We start from the raw sequence: 20,024 nt of genomic DNA, 5'->3' as shown, positions 1-20,024 counted from the left end.
CTTGTATTAAATATTCTGAGCTACTCAATATACTTTCTATGTATTTCCTTTCAGTTTAATTTCAGCAATTTTTTTCATTGTTTAATTCTAACAATCCTGACGAATACAAAGCTGTAATATATTTTTAAAATTTACAACTTGGAATAAAAAATGGACAAAAAAATTAAATAGCTACTTCTAAAGAGTACGAATTCTAATGGATATAAACAAATAAAAACAACTTTCCTATTGTTTTGCAAAGTGCGAATCACATTAATCTAGGAATGCCATTTCACTTGCACGTTAGACTTTTTTGATAATATTGAACAAAAGTATTTCTTTTTTTTTTTTTTTTGAGACGGAGTTTTGCTCTTGTTACCCAGGCTGGAGTGCAATGGCGCAATCTTGGCTCACCACAACCTCCACCTCCTGGGTTCAGGCAGTTCTCCTGCCTCAGCCTCCTGAGTAGCTGGGATTACAGGCATACGCCACAATGCCCAGCTAACTTTTTGTATTTTTAGTAGAGACGGGGTTTCACCAAAGTATTTCTTAAAAAGACAACACACTTTTAACTTGCCAGTCTTCTTGGGATTCTCACCCATAGAAATAAATGCATCACCATATAAAGGTAAATACATGATAAAGGATGTTTGGTGAAATGCTATTTGTATTATGAAAAAACTTAAAGAGTAAGCACCAATCAAGGGGAAATTCTGAACAGATTGTGTACATCAATTATGTGAAATAATCTGTAAACTCTAAATGAATATGTTAAATTCATTCCAGTTAAATAGATACATTTAATTTTGAGATTTTTAGAAGAAGCAAAATGACGAATAGTACGGCAACATGGTCTAAGTACAAAAAAATTTATATTTATGTTTAATTGTAAATATTTACATCTATTTTTATACTTACATTTGATTAGTTTGTATGTTTTATACATGTACAACTAGATTAATTTAATATGAAGACACATTATTATATAAATATTTTTATTCAAAATCAAAAGGAAATGTAACAACATTTACATGGAATGCTATGTAGCCATAAAAGAGAACAAAATTATGTCCTTTGCAGTGACATGGATGGAGCTAGAAGCCATTATCCTCAGCACACTAACACAGGAACAGAGAACCAACATCACATGTTCTCATTTGTAAGTGGGAGCTGATCAATGATGAGAACACATGGACACAGGGAGGGGAACAACACAAACTGGGGCCTGTGGGGATGTCCAGCGTGAGGAGGGAGAACATCAGGAAAAATAGCTAATGCATGTGCGGCTGAATACCTAGGCAATGGGTTGATAGGCGCAGCAAACCACCATGGCACATGTTTACCTATGTAACAAACTTGCACATTCTGCATATGTACCCTGGAACTTAAAATTAAAAATTAAAAAAAGGTTTATTTAGAAACTGAGTAACTAAATAGTACTTAGGAAAAAACACAGGGCCAGTGAGAATGAAAAATCCCAATAAAAATTGGATGTAAAGGTTCAGTATTACATTTAGAAAACAGCATGTAGAATTGTATCAGAATCCACCTGAACCTCACAGCTGAATAGTTCTCACTACTGCCTTTGGGAAAGAACTACAGCTGAATTACGACCCACTATATGTATATAAATAATAGAGTAAGGTATCACCACGATGGAGTTTATCTTAATACCAGAAATGTTACTTACTTATTATGACTGTGTCCTTTTCTCTGTTTTTAATACTCGAAACCTTGCTTCAAAGGTATGCTCCATTCCCTTCTCACTTGAAGGACATTGAGTTTTGTTGTGCAGTCAGTTTCAGGTTTAGACTGTTTATGTGTGCTACTAATCACTAATGAATTCATGGTGGAAAAGACTGCCTGTCTGATTAAATCTAATACCATCAATCCCCAGCTCACTGTTACAGATGTCCTTTTTACTTGAGTTTGGATCTTGCATATTCTTATTTCTCATCAACACTAGCAGTTACCTGTTTTTACATCATAAATATAATGTGAAATCTCTGGATTTAAACACTTCCCCATTATCTATACGCCAGTTCTATTTCTCATAAAGGGAATACTTCACACAATTTGATCAGCCTCAGTTCTTTATTCTGATCATTTGGTCTGCCCCAATGCATTTAATAATCAGGGTCATAATTGACTATGATTGCCATGTAAAATGGAAAAATCATATATATATATAATTAAATATAGTTTAATGGCTAATTATGAGAGTACACAATAAAGGGCAATGCTAAAGGTATTCTTATTGAAAGTACAAAATATGCTCTTAGGTTGGGATATCAAATGCAAAGATATATTTTAGGAAGTAGGAGGCTTGTGTATATTAGTCCAGATTGATGTTATTTTTTGACATTGTAAGTATGATAGATAATATTTGATTAGTAGGACTAAATGTTATCCTTCCAGAAGAGCCAGTTTTCTACTAGAAATTTATTGAACTCCATCAATAACACAACTTTAAGGAAAGTTTCAAAAATACTGAAAAGTGTTCTGGAAAAACAGCTCATGTTATCACCAAAAGAACATATATCAATCCTCAAACTGTTTTATTTTGTAAAATAATGTAAAATTTCAAGAATAATATACTTTGAGCATACAAAAAAACAAGAATTTTTACTCCATAAAGAAATCTACATGTATACCCTTGGAATTATTTTAATCAAAGCTTTTCTGAAAATGAGAATTTAATAAACAGTGGATGTATGGGGAACAACTAAGAATTTTTTGAACCACTCACAGAATGTAATTATTTTTTATTATAGCTAAAAAGAAATCAAACTTTTTAATTAGAAAGTCACATTGTCATTTGAATCTAAGCAACTGTTCATAAAATAGCCACCAGCACTGTCATTAAAGTAAAAATAGATTGAATTTAAATTAAAATTAATGTCTTTTTAAAAAACACAGCTGGGCTCCTAACACTATTTTCTCTATAAAGTTCTCCTAAAATGAAAGCTCTAAATTCTTGGGATCATATTTTCCATTTTATAAATTAACAAATTTTGTTCAAAAAATATATACTACTTTCTATTTCATAGCTTTAGTATTGCATTCACTGGTTTTAGTTGTAAGATTCATTATGTGAAGGAATGATTTCAACATTAAGTGCATGAGAATGCCTAATCTTTCCATTACATAGAAAAAAAAAAGTTGAGTAAATGGAAGAGTCTGTGATGCACTGATGCATATTTTAATTCAATTATAGTGCCAGTGATGGAATGACTATTACAGGTTAATAGTTCTAATTTTTTCATTAATGACTGATCGTTTTTATTAAGCATTGTAAAAAAAAGTAAAAATAAATGTTTCACAATGAGTATTTTTTAAAGGTATATAAAATGGTACTATAGAGTTTAAGCCTTGAAATGCTACAACACTGATAATGAAAAAAAAAAAGCATATAAATATTCCATGAAGAAAATAGTGAGCTGCTGGCTAAATTTGAAGCCTTAAAAAAATTATGATTCAATTAAAGCATCTTGTTAGTTTCTGTGTACCTTAATAGAAAAGGCAGTGCTTCTGTCTTCAAAATTTGAAAACAAGAGTCAACTAGTGAGCAATCAAGCATTTATATTTTAGCACAAATTGTGTGCTACCACCATTTATCTTGCAGTAATTTGTATATAATTTCAACTACTTTTTTTTTTTCTAGACAGAGTCTCACCCTGTCGCCTAGGCTGGAGTGCAGTGGCCAATGTGTTCTCATCATTGATCTGCTCCTATCTATACATGAGAAAATGTGATGTTGGTTCTGTTCCTGCATTAGTATGCTGAGGATAATGGCTTCTAGCTCCATCCATGTCACTGCAAAGGACGTGATCTTGTTTTTTTTGTGTGTGTGCGTGTGGCTGCATAGTATCCCATGTAAACATTGTTATTATTGGCTCACTGCAACTTCTGCCTACTGGATTCAAGTGATTCTCCTGTCTCAGCCTCCTGAATAGCTGGGATTACAGGCGCCCGCCAACACACCCAGCTAATTTTTACATTTTTAGAAGATCCAGGGTTTTGCCATGTTGGCCAAGCTGGTCTCAAACTATTGATCTCAGGTGATCTGCCTGCCCCAGCCTCCTAGAGAGTCAGGATTACAGGTGTGAGCCACCATGCTCAGCCTCAACTACATTTTTAAAAAAGAATTTAAAAAAAAGTACAGAGAGGAATGTGTTTTAGACCTTCCAAAAGTAAAGGAGATGTCTTGTGCCTGCTTCATTTCATTCAATTTCTAGTTCTTCTGGACTATCCCATAACAAGGTGAGATCTGAAGGCCAAAAGGTACTATAAATAATCTCACTTCCAAAATAGACCAAATGTTGTCAATTCAGAGGTGAGTAGACAGGAGACTAGAATCCACCCTTAAGAATTTCTCACAAAGAAAGGAAAGGGGCTTGGAGTAATAAAAAATGTTGAACAGAAGAGAAAGAATTACATTTACTGAAAAAAAGAAGAGGTTAGAAGAGACAGTATATAGGAGACAGTGAGAAGATATCCTGATATTATAGTTTCAGAAGATACCTCCATTCTGTCTTAAGTGTGAAAAACAGAAAAGAGTGAATGTATTTGTATAACCATCAACAGAGAGAGATGGACATTTTTTTTAAATCATTTTAAATAGGAAGCCCCACACTCACTTCTCAAGTCATCTGCTTTCCCCCTACTGTCCCCTCCCCGCCACATCCACCTGTCCCTTGCCTCTCACCAAGTAGAATTGTGTGATTAATATTTTCAGCAAGATTAGTGGTTGGTGGAATGCATATCAAATTTAAGAGCTGAGATGGGTCAGGTGCCATGGCTCACGCTGTAATCCCAACACTATGAGAGGCCAAGGCAGGTGGATCACTTGAGTTCAGGAGTTCAAGACCAGCCTGGCCAACATGGTGAAACCCTGTCTCTACTAACAATACAAAAATTAGCCAGGCATGGTGGCACATGCCTGTAATCTGAGCTACTTGGGGGGCTGAGGTGGAAGAATTGCTTAAACCCAGGGGGCAGAGCTTGCAATGAGCCAAGATCATATGACTGTACTCCAGCCTGGGCAATAGAGTGAGGCTCCACCTCAAAAAAAAAAATAAAGAAGAAGAGTTGAGATGGAGACAATTTTAAAAAGATTTTATTGTAAGAAAGAAATACTGTTGAACCTTGAACAACATGGGTTTGAACTGCCTGAGTCTACATATATGTTGATTTTTTTCAACCAAATGCAGAGAGAAAATTCAGTATTCAAAGAATATAAAACCAATGTATATGCAGGACCAGTTTTTCACATTAGTGGGTTCCACAGGCTGACTGCAGGACTTGAGTATGCTGATTTGGGTATATGCAGCGGTTCCTGGAACAAATCCCCCACCTATACTAAGAAACAACTCTGTGTGCGTGCGTGTGTGTGTGTGTGTGTGTGTAGTTGAAAAAATATAAAATTTGAAATTATTCTGAAAAGTATAAAAAATCTTATATTGACAATATATAAGAAAATGAAAATAAAGGGGAGTGAAGTAGAAATTTCCATTTAAATTTAAGATTTTTGTTTGTGAAGCTATACATGGGTTCTAGATGTTCAATATTTGTATGCAATAGAAAGTCAGATTACTCTTTTCTAAAGGAGGCAATTATACCCTTTGCTGAAATATAAATTTGTAATAGATGTGGAGTTTCTACTGAAGTAGACAGAAAGCAGTATAGAAGGGAGATCAACAAGGAGACCTTTGTGATATTTCTTTCAAGGAACTATAAGGCTCCAAATAAGAGCAGATGAAATAGACTAGACACAAGAAAATTCCAGAGATATATAATAAGCACAATTTATAAATCAATTTGATGTGCTGATGAAACAAAGGGAAGACGCAGGAAGTAGTGAAAATAAGGAATGATCAAAGGACTTTCTGTAAATGATAAAAATTAAGTGGAATATTTCACTAAAATTGAGAGAAAATGTGGGGCCCAGAACTATACTTTTTCCATTTCACAAAGACAAAGTCTATAATATTGTCCTGTGTACCACACATTTGGGAGTTAAGAAATAATTTCTGAACAATTCAATAATAAACAGAGAGGAAACAATTGATGAAACTGATAATTTCATCTTCTTTTAGGTAAATGATAGCAATACAATTCTTAAAGAAAATTCTTACTTTTTTTTTTTTACTGGCAATAAATTTACATTTATTGAGTCACAAATGAAACATGCTAAATTTTGAAGAGGCTTTCTAGAAACAAATTTCCCTTTCACAGAATAAAGTTTAAGCATTCATAGGCAAAACTAATTTCCTAAACAGTATGAAATATCAAATGTATGTGTCATGCTCCTCTTGAGAGCCTTTAAAGTCACCGGAGTAATATATTGAAGGATGTTATGTGAATCAGGAAAAGTAGCTTCTACAGTCAGAAGTATCATAAAAGATAGCCTGAGCATTACAGCGCTGAGAGCATTTAGACAATTGAGCTCACTTTTGCTTAAGAAATTTCAGGTGACTGAAACAAAAACGCATGTAAATTTTCACTTGAAACATAAATTTACTCTTTTTTTTTCTTTCTAATTTGCCTTGCTGGTATTGAATAGTAGTTTAGATGTAAAGTCAAAGAATTTCTTTGATTAGGTAAGAGTGGTAAGGAAAAGGAACAATCAGGCAGTTTACAGTCAGATTTCTACTTTACTGACAGGTGCCTGTAAGGGTTGCTAAAGTCCAAGTGTAGCTTTCTATTTAGCAGATGAGAACCTATGTATGCATTGGGGAAAGGAAGGTTTGGGTTTAGAAGTGTTGATGTGGCTCTTCATAGTTATATGTGGTGCTTCATTTCTATTAAACACTTAAGCCAGAATGTGAAACCTTTTCTTTTCAGAAAAAACTGCCAAAGATCCTTGGGCAGTGATTTATTGGAGCAGTAAGATGAGAGGAGAACAACCCTGCTTGTAGTACACTAGATAAATGAGGGTTCCCTGTGTGCTAAAATTGCTTGGCATGTCTGCACAGACCAAGTTATGTTTGGTAAATTATAAAGAAAACCCTGTGTTGCAAAGCCCTTAGAAGGCAGTTATCAAGTGGTGAAAAAGAATGAACTATGTAACTCTGAACAAGTTATTTAATCACCCTGAGTCATATTTTTTCATGTTTATAAGTATGAAAACACAAAACACACATAATCTAACATAGATAGTTGTCAGGGTTAGAAGACATAATGCAAGTAGAGCATTTAGCAAAGTACAAGACAGTACAAAGTACAAGACATTTAGATTGTTTTCCTTTTTTTATCAATTAAACATAGCTTTTTAACCTTAATTTTAGAAAATAATATCCTAAGCATTGCCTGCCAATATGATAACCTATTTTTATTTAGAATCAGGAAACAGCAAAACAAAACTGTAAGAAAAGATAACAGGAAATGGAACAGTCTTATTCATTTTCTAATTTTAAGTACCAGCAGGACTATGTGGTTTATGAGCCTTTTAACTGTAAATTTGGCAAAATAAGATAAAATTATTACTTAAAGGAAGGTACTTACCATATTTAAGACATTATCTCTTTTTCGGTACCTGAATAAAGTCTGGGAGTCCCAGCAGAGGAGCCATATTTTCTTTCTTGCACACAATACTATGGATGAAAATACATAAGGCAAGATAAAACAACAAAATCCCAAGAATTTCAAATTATAACGCAGCGAACAAAAAGTTGAATGTGGTTAGAGTTCTTAGCTGCTTAACTAGCTTTTTGAACAAACTGGATCTGACTGCAGACAGACTCTCAAACTTCTCACCTTCTCACCTGATACTGTTATATAGTCATTTTTCTGTTTCCATTGAGAATTGATATCAATCTTTGTGGATACCAAAGTCCCTGATATAAAATAATGTAGCATTTGCAAATTACATATGAAAATCCACCTGTATACTTTAAGTCACCTCTAGATAATTTATGATATCAAGTACAATGCCTATACCCTTCACCTGTACATTTGATTTCATTGATGCAAAGTGGTACTCTGTGTGCAGAAAACTCAAGTTTTATTTTTTGGAACTTCATAAGTTTTTTTCTGAATATTTTTGATCTGTAATTGGTTGTTCACCCATGCAGAGTTCATTGATACAGAGGGCTGACTGTGCTTAAATATGCCCTAGGATATGATTCTGTGAAACTTTATAGCTTTTCTAATCACTCTCAATTAGATTTAGAAAAGAAGTGAGTGACTTTTATTTTAAGTGCAAATGTTTTTCAATCTAACATAATGTCAAAGTCTAAATAGTATCTAACTTAAGTATCTTTCCCTCATCCAGATTGATTCCACCATAGGCCAAAAACCAGCAGTGAGTTTCTTCTCTTTCTCCACGTCCACCTTCTCCAACTAACAGATTTTAGATATATGTAGTATATAACTATATCTTATTTATAACATTTATTATAGGGATAATTATATATTAAATTATATAGATATATGTGTGTATATATATATGATTATATAAAATACATTTATATAATTGAGATAGCCAGGTGAGAGGGGGTCCCTGGAGAAACTCCAGCCAGCCTGCCCACTGAGGTGGAGCCTGGGGATGTTTGTGCCCTTTGCAGTCAGGAGGAGCCTGGCACCTCCTCTTCCTTTGTGGAACCTGAGATTCAAAGGGCAGGGTGGGAAGCACTCTAGCAGGGACTCTGACTTTATGAAGGATCTATATTTCCTTTTTTCACCCAATAAAACTCTGCTTTACTCACTCTTTAAACTGTCTATAAGCCTAAATTTTCATGGTGTGTGATTCACAAGAACCTTGTCTTTAGTTGAACTAGAAAAAGTCCTGCAACATTTTTGGCTTGCAACATGGGGGCTCGGGAAGCAGTGAGTGAAATGGGGACTCAAAACCTCTGACTGTGGTTTCTAAGCCTTTTCATCCTCAGACTTCTGAGCTTGAGAAACTGCAACCCAACCCCCTGTCACTCCCAGGGATTGGGGGCCTTTTCATGGCCTTTTCAAAGGTACCTAGCTGGCCAGAGACAGGAAAGCTAGATAAGTCCTGTGCTGGAGAAAAAGCCCCCACCTGATCCCAGGAAGTCCCTCTAACACAGTCCCTCAATAATATCAAGTGTTTTGAATTTCAAACACTTAACAGCCTTCCCAAAATCAAACTTCAGTTTCAAAATTGTCTTTCCTGACACCCAGCTTTTCAGACAGTTAAGAGGGCCACTGAATTGTCCAGAAAAGAGAGGTAAACAGAATTATTTGACATGTTTAAGTATATGGGATTGTCAAAATGATGTTCAATCATCAGGTAATATTTTTGTGAATAATGTTAATATATGTTCCAAAATTGTATGGTATTTTAAAAATTCTAATGTCTGAGTATATGCTTTCAATCATAATTAAGGTTAAGTTATTATAAACCACAGAGATAACCAAAGTTTTTGGTCAATTGTGTTTCTAACTGTAACAATCCTGAACATTTTGCTATTCACAGACAATTATTGTCCTGTTTTAATCCTTTTCAAAGATGATTTATATTGAGCTATAGGACTTTAACAGGTGCTCTCAAGTACAGCCTTCTGATAACTTTAGAGATTGTAATATTGAAATAAAGGAAAATGTACAGGACTCATGAAGAGCTGAAATGCTCATGAATATCAAAAACTAGAGTTAATTAAATGGACTGAACTCAGAAAGCTAACGCAACATTTTGACTTTTGCTTAGAATATTGCTGATCCTTGTTTAGTTTTTCAGATTCAAAGAAATTTATTTTGAACTATTTATGGCCTTTAATAATTTATTAAGTTATACCTTTATGATCAAAATTTGAAGAATGTTTGTTTCTCCCTGGCTGGTTCTTCTAGAATTTGTAAACTCTCTGTGACTATTCTTAACTTATGACAACATAGTTGCTTGCATCAGTGCAATATGAGTCTATTTTTCTTTTGCAACAGAACACAGTTTGAGGAAATGGTTATTTTTCCAGTCAAGGCTTTGACTGGAAGGGTATGCTTCCCTCTAAGGAGTCAATCTCAATTTGCAGAGCCAATAAAAGCCCAATGGGGAAACTGACCTCATACTTTTGTCTATGCAGTCTTTGTACAGGGTTCCTGACCTGTGGTCAGTAAATGATGTTACTTTCTAACAGGTCAAGGGGCTCAAAGTTCATCTTGGAACCTTAAGAAGAGAGGATAACCCAACTCACAGGTATTTGAAGATATATACTCACAGTTGGGTTTGGCTTTAAAGGTGTTATCTGAGATTCCTTTTGGAACAAAATCTAGCAAAGTCAATCCAAAAGGCCTATGTAGAAATAATTATTCTTGCTGCACTTTATGCAAATAACCAAGCCAAGTATAAAACTAAAGTCTATTTTGCAAACCATGATGTAAAATAGATTTTGGTTTTTAAAGTCCTATGATGATTTTGAGGGATAGTTCTAGAAGCTTTTCTTCCTGGATCCATGAGGGGTGTGGTTTCAAAGACAAGAGTTTCCTGGCTCCATGCCTCCATCTGGGAACCAGAGGGGTTTCAAATATAAAGTTCTTTGTCTGGATTTCCTGTGCACGGGCTAGGAAGGGAAAACCAAGTGAGGCTCCTTTGTCCTAAAAAACCTGCCAAAAGCTCTGGAGGAGGGGGCTCTGTAACTCAAGAGTTGTGGACCAAGTAGACAATCCAGTATCAGAGTCAAAGAGCAATCACTCCAGGGGAAGTTTAAAAAAAACTCCTCTCATTGGATGAGAACATGAATGAGGAGGGAATAACTCAAGGGTTAAAACTCCAGCTGCTCCTTACCTATATGGATTCCTTCTCTGGGTCCCCTCCCACAACAGCATGACAGCTGTCTTTCTCTCTCTCTGTCTAATAAATCACTTTTCTGCAAAACTCTTTGGGCCCATGATATTTATCCAAACGGTAAACTCACCGTGCCTCTGGGACCCCTTTTCCCATTCTTCAGGGTTAGCGAGGCCAAGAATCTCTTTGGAACTGGGAGCTGAATACCCTCCCCTGGTTACAATTTGTTTTTTAACAAGGGACTGAAGAGAAAGAAATCATGTTTCAAATTTTATCATACATTTGTCATTAAATTCTAAACTCACTAGTTGTTTTTAAGTTTTCACCTACATTTTAGACTAACCCTGCTTGTTCCTGTGAACCAAAAGCAACCTCTGGCTGCAGCTCAGAAAGAACACAAGAGAAGGGTAATGTAGAAATTCCAATCAACATTCTAGTTCTGAGCAATTGGCCTGCAAATCCTACCAGGTGATGTGAATGAATAGGATGCCCATCACTCAGAGGTTTCCTTTTAGGAAAGTAAGACCAAGAGAGTGACCCAAAGCCAAGCACATCGCACCCAAATCTTAGCAAGCATAACTATAGTCACTAGTTATCTGGGTGTGACACAAGACATCTTTTCCTCACCCTTATTGGAGTAGGACTCAGTTCCACAGTTTCACCTAATCATTCAGCTTATGAAAAGGAGTCCATGAAACCCCCTGAGACACATTTTTGTCCCAAACTCAATTTCAAGCTTCAGATCAAAGACCTAGGAAAGAAAACTGGATGAGGGATCCAGAGGTAAATGACAACAGAGGTTAAAAGGCACAGCACAGGTGAGCGTGACTGATTCCTGATGATTAAGCCAACCCCAAGCTTCCTGTTTAACGGATAAAGGCCACAATAATATCCATGGCATAAATGAGGTCTAGGGACCTCCATGGCTACTGGCAGTAGGTGGAAAGAGATATAGGTGAGAGCAGATGATTCCTATTCTCTAGGCCTCCCTGCTTCTTGGGTGCAAGCTGCTTTTGCACTCATGGAGGTGCCTGCCAAAGTTGCCAGAACTTGGGGATGCAAGGACAGAAGAGGGAAAGAGGATGCTCTTCCCTCTCTCCTTCACATAGTCTGGATATCTGCTAGGAAGAGAAGGTAACCAGGGACACCTGCTTCTCTCTTTCTAGATGGATAGCCATTCATTTTAAGTCTGTAACCTCTTTTGAATGCATCCTGAACCCCTGGGACTCCTTTGAAAAAATGCCTTCTTTTTGTTTTTTTCTTTTCTTCTCCATAGTTCTCTCTTTACTAATAGGTAATTGTGTCTCTGTACTATGAGGCACTCCCCTCAGATGCATCTTGCAAACTGGAAATAGTTAATTTCCCAAACCTAAAATGGTATGCTCCGGATTGGGCTTAGAGGAAGGGAACCTATGGGCCCAATGTGCTGGCAAAAAGGGTTTGTTTGTTTGTTTTAACCAGTGGGGCTTTTGGCCTCTCTCTCCCTGTGCAAACTGGTAAAAAGCTTCAGAATTTTTGAGCTGTCCTTATCCCTCCCCTGGTTTCATTTTAATATATGTTTTCTAATAACCGGCTTTGTCCAATGGTAATGCAACTGGAGCTTCTGATGATGGCCCCTTCTGCTGGGAACCCTTAGGCCTCTGAGGGAGCTCTGACTACGGTTTCCCCAAAACAGCACCCCAAGTCAGCAGGATTAATATCGGTCTTTGTCCTTATCTTTAATCAACAGCAGTTAGATGTACTTCTTTAGAGGGGGGAATGAGACAGCCAGGTGGGACGGGGTCCCTGGAGAAGCTCTAACCAGCCTGCCCACTGACGTGGAGGCTTGGGATGTTTGTGACCTTTGCAGTGGGGAGGAAACCTGAGATTCAAACTGCAGGCAGGAAGCACTCTAGCAGGAACTCTGGCCTTACAGAGGATCCCCTTTTTCCTTTTTTTCCCTTTTCACCCAGTAAAACCTTGCTTTAGTCCACCTTTAAACCATTTGCAAGCCTAAATTTTTGAGGCTGGGGGACAGCCAAGAACCCTGTCTTAAGCTGAAATAGGAAAAGCCCTGCAACATAATTACATAATATTTACATATAATATATAATTTACATATTATATATTATATAATCTCATTTTATATATACATAAGATATATAATTGTATAAGATATATGTAATATCTTATGCAATTTTATAAGATATTGTATATATATATCACTATATCCCTAATAAGATTATATGTACACAAGGAAATGAGGAGGTCTTTTCAGCTAGAAAAGGGGAAAGGAGATGAGCATCAGGAAAGGTCTGAATGACTAATGTGGTGGTTACCTATAATCCATATCCCCTAACTGTCTCTCTCTTGTGGGATACTTACGGGATTTAGATGATCCTCATTATTTGGCGAGTGTATTAGTCAGGGTTCTCCAAAGGGATAGAACTAATAGGATAGATGTATATGAATGGGAGTTTATTAGGAGAATTGACTCACATGATCACAAGGTGAAGTTCCACAATAGGCCAGAGGCAATCTAATGAGCAAGGAAGCCAGTCTGAGTCCCAAAACCTCAAAAGTAGGGAGGCCGACAGGGCAGTCTTCAGTCTGTGGCCGAAGGCCCAAGAGCCCCTGGCAAATGATTGGTGTAAATCCAAGAGTCCAAAATCTGAAGAACTTAGAGTCTAATGTTCAAGGGTGGGAAGCATCCAGCATGGGAGAAAGATGAAGTACTTAAGACTCAGCAAGTCTCCTCATTCCAGGTTTATTCCTCCTGCCTGCTTTATTTTCGTCAGGATGGCAGCTGATTAGGTGGTGCCCACTCACATTGAGAGTGGGTTTACCCCTCCCAGTTCACTCACTCAAATGTTAATCTCATTTGGCAACACTGTCACAGATAAACCCTGGAAGAATACTTTGCATCCTTCAAATATTCAAGTTGACAGTATTAACCATCACAGTGAGCCTTCGCTATTGGGCTCTTTTATGGAGAGTTTCCCAAAATCTTTAATTCAAAAGTTTTTCTTCTCCCATCTCTTCTACCCTAATGAATCCTCTTTCCTAGTGAATAGTTTCTACTGATGAATTCTAAATAGCCTAGAGGCAGGTGATGGATCACGTAGGCAAAAAGGGTTCCTAGTTTTAACACATCTGCAATGAAGGATTTCTTTCTGCCATTTAAATGTTCAGATGAGTGGAATCCACTTTACTGTTCTCAGCCTTTGGGCCTTGGACAAGATACAATTATAGAAAACTCACAGGTTATCATCTTATACTGTCACCTGTATAACTTTAGGAGTTGTGAAGTGGTCTACCTTGGAGAAAGAGTAAAAGATAAATGACTAAAGAGAGAACTCAGAGAAAGACAAAGAGAAAAATGAGAACAAGAAAACTAAAAAAAAGGATTACTGGTAGTCTCTATTTCCTGAAGCCTAAGTATATTCTTGTTCTTGGAATCTATGAAACATCCTTTTAAGTCATGTTTGTTTTGTTTTTTATTTATTACTTGAGTTATTAAATTAGGTCATTGTTTTAATCTTGCTTATTTTAATTGCTATTGCTTTGTTTTTCTTTTTCTATAACTAATAAGATTATAGAAACAGCAAGGTTATCTGTGAAAAAGAACTTCAATATTCTCTTTCTACCTTTCAAGATGGAGCTGATGATTGCATAGGAAGGCCTAAAATTAATTTTAAGAAAGCATACTCAAGAAAATAGACTATTATTACATGGATAAAAAATGTTAGTATTTAAAGTAATTTTGATAAATATTTTTAAATAATTATTTCATAAACAATTGCTGGGTTTATAAACTGTGTCTGTGTTTGACTCTTTGAAACAAACAAATTTAACATTAATCTGCATTTAGTCTTCATATAATCTTCAAAATCAACCATTTGTGCCTAAGTATCCATATTTATTTCCAAATTTTCATAGAAGTCCTAATTATTTAGGACTTGTAAGTTGTCTTACAAGATCCATTGAAGTAATTAGAATAAAATTTGGGATAAAGGATCTATTCAGTCCCAACACTAAGGGCACTATTAATGTTGAAATACACTGGCAACATCATTACAATTTTGTAATTTAGACTGCATTGTGATTTTTTACATTTAAAATTTTTGAACTGACAGTTGAATTAATATAGAACTTTTGTAATTACCTAAGTATAAATTAATTTAAATTTTATTTAAAATATTTGGCATCATTTGACATTTATCTCAAGAAAAATTTATTAGATAGGTTTAAGATAAATGATTAACCTAAGAAATACTGCATTTATGTATGATGCAAAATTAATATTAATAATTTATTTATTGTGTAAAACATAATACTGTTTCATTATCACATAGTATAATTTAAAATATCTCAACTTTTAATATATTTTACTTTGCCCTAACTTTTGAAAGAGGGTGAATATTTCTTCTTTTTCAAAATCTTATATAGTGATTAAACATATTTTTAAATTGATCAAATATGAGTTAGAAATTTCTCAGATGTAAATACCTTCACAAATAATGCTCTAGGTAGTAAAGGTGCAAATCATGTGGCCTGCAATAAGTATATATATCCTCTAAGCCTCAGAACTCTTCTTATGCTGGAGGAATTCTTTATTTTAGACATACAGAAACTGAGGTAAAATGTCACAGAACTCACAAGTGGGAGACAGGACTAGAAGCTTATGTTTTCAAATCCCAAACCTGTGCTTGTTCTCTTACTTAACATGGTCTCTTATCAGAAAAATATATAAAGAAGAACATGTTCTATAAGGTATAATGTTCTATGTTATATGTTCTACAAGGCACAAGGAAGTTAACAATGAATGTGTTTTTTATATAAAATCGGAATTTTAAAATAGTTTCAGCTCGAATGGCAGGGAAGAGAAGAACAGAGAGAAATCAGTTGAAGAAAATATAAACATTAAAATGTTTGAAGGTGACATTAATCTTAAAAAGCAATCTCATTGTTTAATTTTTCATGAAAATAAGTTTAATAACATAGGAAGAGTTTCTCTCCAAGAAACTTGGTTTGATGACTAGCTTAATTCCAAAATTTGTGAGGAGTTTTTGTCTGACTGGGAACCAGTGTGTCACCTGGGCTATGTGAACACTGGTACAAGAAGTCTCTATCACTTCAGCATCTCCTTGCTACATTTCAAAGTCCCATGGCTCCTACCATCAGAAAAGTAGGCAGTATGGCCTCACAGTTATTTGCACACGTGGACACTGTAACTGGGGGAGCATCCCCAGCTCCCAGCTCCAAAGAGGTTCTTGGCCTCTCTTACCCGGAAGAATGGGGAAAGGGGCCCTGGAGGCAAGGTGAGCTTACTGTTCGAATAAATATCAGGGACCCAAAGAGTTTTGCAGAAAAACAATTAATTAGACAGAGAGAGAGAGAGAGAGAGAAAGACAGCTCCCAAGCTGTTGTGGGAGGGGACCCAGAGAAGGAACCCGTATAGATAGGAGCAGCTGGAGTTTTAACACTTGAGTTATTCCCTCCCCATTCATATTCTAGTCCAATGAGAGGAGTTCTTTCAAACTTCCTCTGGAGTGATTGATCTTTGACTCTGATAACATATTGGCTGCTTGGTCCACAACTCTGAGTTACAGAGCCCCCTCCTCCCAGAATATTAGGCAGGTTTTTTGGGACAAAGGAGCCTTACCTGGCTTTCTCTACCTAGCGCTGGCTGGCGGGAAACCCAGACAAAGAACTTTACATTTGAAACCCCTCTGGTTCCCGGATGGAGACATGGAACCAGTAAACTCCTGCCTTTGAAACCATGCCCCTAACAGAACCAGGAAAAGTCCCTCAGACACCATTTGGCAGGCAGCTAGATAAATATTTATTTTCGTTTAGCACTGACAGATTGAATGCAAATTTGCTAGATACTGGAGATTGTTTTAGCAGTTATGCATAAAATATTCATCCTCAACAGGTAATAAGGAGAAGAAGATTAGAAAATAATTCAAATAGAAAAGTGTAGGATCAATAACAGGTAGCATTCTCTGTGAGGATAAATTTTTGCTTTTTTTATGTTTTTAAAGATAAACTCTTCTTGTTTGTTAATAAATAGGAAAAAGAATTTGACTCCAAAAATATAACACAAAGAAATAAAGGGAAAAATGTTGAAGAGTAATAAGAATATATTATGAAGATAGAATTGGTCTTCTTTTAAAAGTATGCCAGTTAATGTGGCTCCTCAAAGCATTATCAGATATATTTCTTAAAATTCAAGACAGTATATTGAGTTAGTGAAAGATGGTTTTAAAGGTTAAATTACCATTTAGAACAAAGTGGTATATTAAGTGATAACAAAAGTACAATTGACAAATAAAATATTAATCATAAAAATGTATTCACCAAACAATATAACAGCCAATATACAAAATAGTAGATACTCAAAGAGATTTTTATGTAAATACTATTATACAGGAGAATTTATAGTGATACTTATTGAAATGGTTTGCAGATTTGGAAAATAAGTAAGAAATGATAAATTTGAGGAATAAAACCAACAAACCCATGTTGTTACAATATATAGAAAACATTTTTGAATGAATATAATATGTATTTTCCCTTATGTGTGTGAACTACCAATTAAATTATTTTCCATATTAAAAAATAGCTCATCAGAATTAAAACATGTAAATTTTACAACTTAAAAAAATTTGAAATAAAAAACTTTCAAATTTTGATAAATTTGGAATTACCTACTCATTATCTTGGTAATCCTTGGATCAAAGAAGAAAGAAAAACTGAAAATTTGTTGTTTTTAAAGCAACAAAAAAGAGAAATTATACAAAAATTTCTAGTATATGTCTAAAGGCATGAATACATTAACTGGTTAAAAATAAAACTAAATAAATAAATCATTAGAATTTAATATTCATCTTAGGAAGTTATTAAAAAGAAATTAATGTACCAAGATGTCAGAATAGAGAATAATGATGAAAACTAAAATTAATAAAGGAAAACAATAATGACAAGCAAATACATAAAGAAGCTTGACTTTTAAAAGAAACAATGACATTAATAAATCCTAATTAAATCAGTGTGGTGGTAAGGAACAGTACAGAAATCATAAATGTACAGTATTAGAGACAATAAAAGACACATAGCCACATTCTTGAAAGCTTAAATACATAGAAATATGCTATGATTTGAATATACACCCCCAAAAATGTGTTTTGGAAACTTAATCCCCAATGTTTCAGTGTTAGGAGATGGGGTCTAGTAAGAGGTGATTAGGCCCTAAGAACAGAGCAAATTGATTAATGTCATTAACACAGGAGTGTGTTCCTTATTGAGGGAATGGGTAACTTATAAAAAAAGATAATGCCTACAGCCTCTCCCTCTTTGCCCTTCTATCATGGGATGACTCAGCAAAAAGACCCTCACCAGATGCTGGCCACTTGATCTTGGAGTTTCTAGCCTTCATAACCATGAGCCAATACATTTCTGTTCATTTTAAATAACCAAGTCTCAACTGTTCAGTTATAGCTGCACAAAACAGACTAAAGCATAATACTACATGCAACTTGATAAGAAGTTTTAGAAAATATGTAACAGAATTTATATATCTTAGTCTAATAAAAATGAGAAAACAATTCTATATGAGACCCCAAAATCTGGACTAGACCAATTATAAAATAAATAGGGAGTGTGGTTACAGCAATGCCATTCAAAACAGCACCAGAACCAGATGAGTTTCCAAATGATTATCTGAACTTTAACAACAGACATTTTACTATTCTTTAAAGTGTTCTAAGCCACCTATAGAAGTTGAATATTTCCTGAAATCATTTTATGAAAATAGGACAAAGCTCTATAGTTATTGTACTTTATTGTTTCCTTAAAAAGAAAACTATATAGTCCAATTCAATATATTAACTTATATGCCAATGTTGTAAATAGTTTTAAATGCAACCCAACATTATACTACAAATAAATGTTTATCAGTTAATATTTTTATCTTTAAAAAGGCAAGCACAATCCAATATCAACGAATCCATGAACATAATTCAGTATTATGTCAGTATTAATTTTTGACATATTAATAAAGACTATAATTTTAGCAACAAGTACTTAAAAAGCTTTGATAAAATTTAGCAAACATTTAAAATTAATAAGAGGAATCTAGTTAAAATATGACATTAAGGTAAAGAAACAATTTTTTGACTCTGAATTTACATTAAAATAAAAACTTTCGCCATTTTCTCTATAAATTATTTCAAATACAATGGGAACCCAAAAAAAGACAATAATGCATTTTTTTCATGAAGCAAGAATACTTCTCTAACTCTAAACTCCAATAATTGATGGTAGGCAAGAAACACATCAGAAAGAGGTTATAAGAAAAAGATGCAGAAAAAAAAAATTTGGCAGCAGTATTGGAAAAAATGAGTATGGCTAAAGACAAAACTGAGGCAAAAATTGGGCGTTCCATTTATAGCCTCTAGTTATACAACCATTGGGAAAATCATTCCTTCCCCACCTCATAGGAGAAAAAGTTCTTTTTAAAAACTACAGTAAAACTAGTTTGTAATTTGGAAAGTTGACTTGGAGGACAACATTGAAGAGGTACAACTTTACAAGTTTATAGCTTTAGCATTGTGACTAAGATTTTCATTCCTGGAGTCCTGCCACCTGGTTTTGAGTCCTGACTATCTTTTATTAGTTGTTTGACTTTGGCAAATTTATGTAAAATACCTCTTCCTCAGTTTTAGCATTTTCTACCACCTAAGTTTGCTGTGATAAATATGCCACTTCTAGTAAATGTTAGAATTCTGAAAATCAATTGCATGAGGAATTATATAGTATCGTATGGTTAATTATACAGTTACATACATTTTCTGTGTAATAATACGTTCTTAATGTTTTTTTTTTTTTGAGATGGAGTCTTGCTCTGTCACCAGGCTGAAGTGCAATGGCATGATCTTGCCTCACTGCAACCTCTGCCTCCTGTGTTCAAGTAATTCTCCTGCCTCAGCCTCCCGAATAGCTGGGATTACAGGCATCTGCGACCACACCCAGCTAATTTTTTGAATTTTTAGTAGAGACAGAGTTTCACCATTTTGGCCAGGATGGTCTTCATCTCTTGACCTCGTGATCTGCCCATCTCAGACTCCCAAAGTTCTGGATTACAGGCATGAGCCACTGTGCCCGGCCAGTAACTTTAAATTTTTAGTTTCATGAAAGAAGGAATTTGTTTCATGAAAGAAGGAATGATTTCAGATATTTTTTTTACTTGGGGATTAAATATTCAAACAAATCTCTCAAGTTTACAAGAGTTATTTGTTTATTTCTAGTACGCAAA

General features: G+C 35.0%; 1 long non-coding RNA gene across 1 annotated transcript in view; it reads right to left on the bottom strand.

Moving 5' to 3' along the window:
- Positions 1 to 20,024, bottom strand: part of LOC135271614 (uncharacterized) — a 168,536-nt gene that overhangs the window by 134,094 nt on the left and 14,418 nt on the right. The window contains exon 2 of the long non-coding RNA XR_010339731.1: positions 7,486 to 7,574. This is a non-coding gene — a long non-coding RNA (uncharacterized LOC135271614). The remainder of the gene's footprint in view (positions 1 to 7,485; positions 7,575 to 20,024) is intronic.

This window comes from Aotus nancymaae, unplaced genomic scaffold (assembly GCF_030222135.1).
Source record: "Aotus nancymaae isolate 86718 unplaced genomic scaffold, 86718_ANA_hifiasm-v0.15.2.pri h1tg000088l, whole genome shotgun sequence".
Lineage (NCBI taxonomy): Eukaryota > Metazoa > Chordata > Mammalia > Primates > Aotidae > Aotus > Aotus nancymaae.
This window is presented reverse-complemented; position numbering and strand designations above follow the sequence as displayed.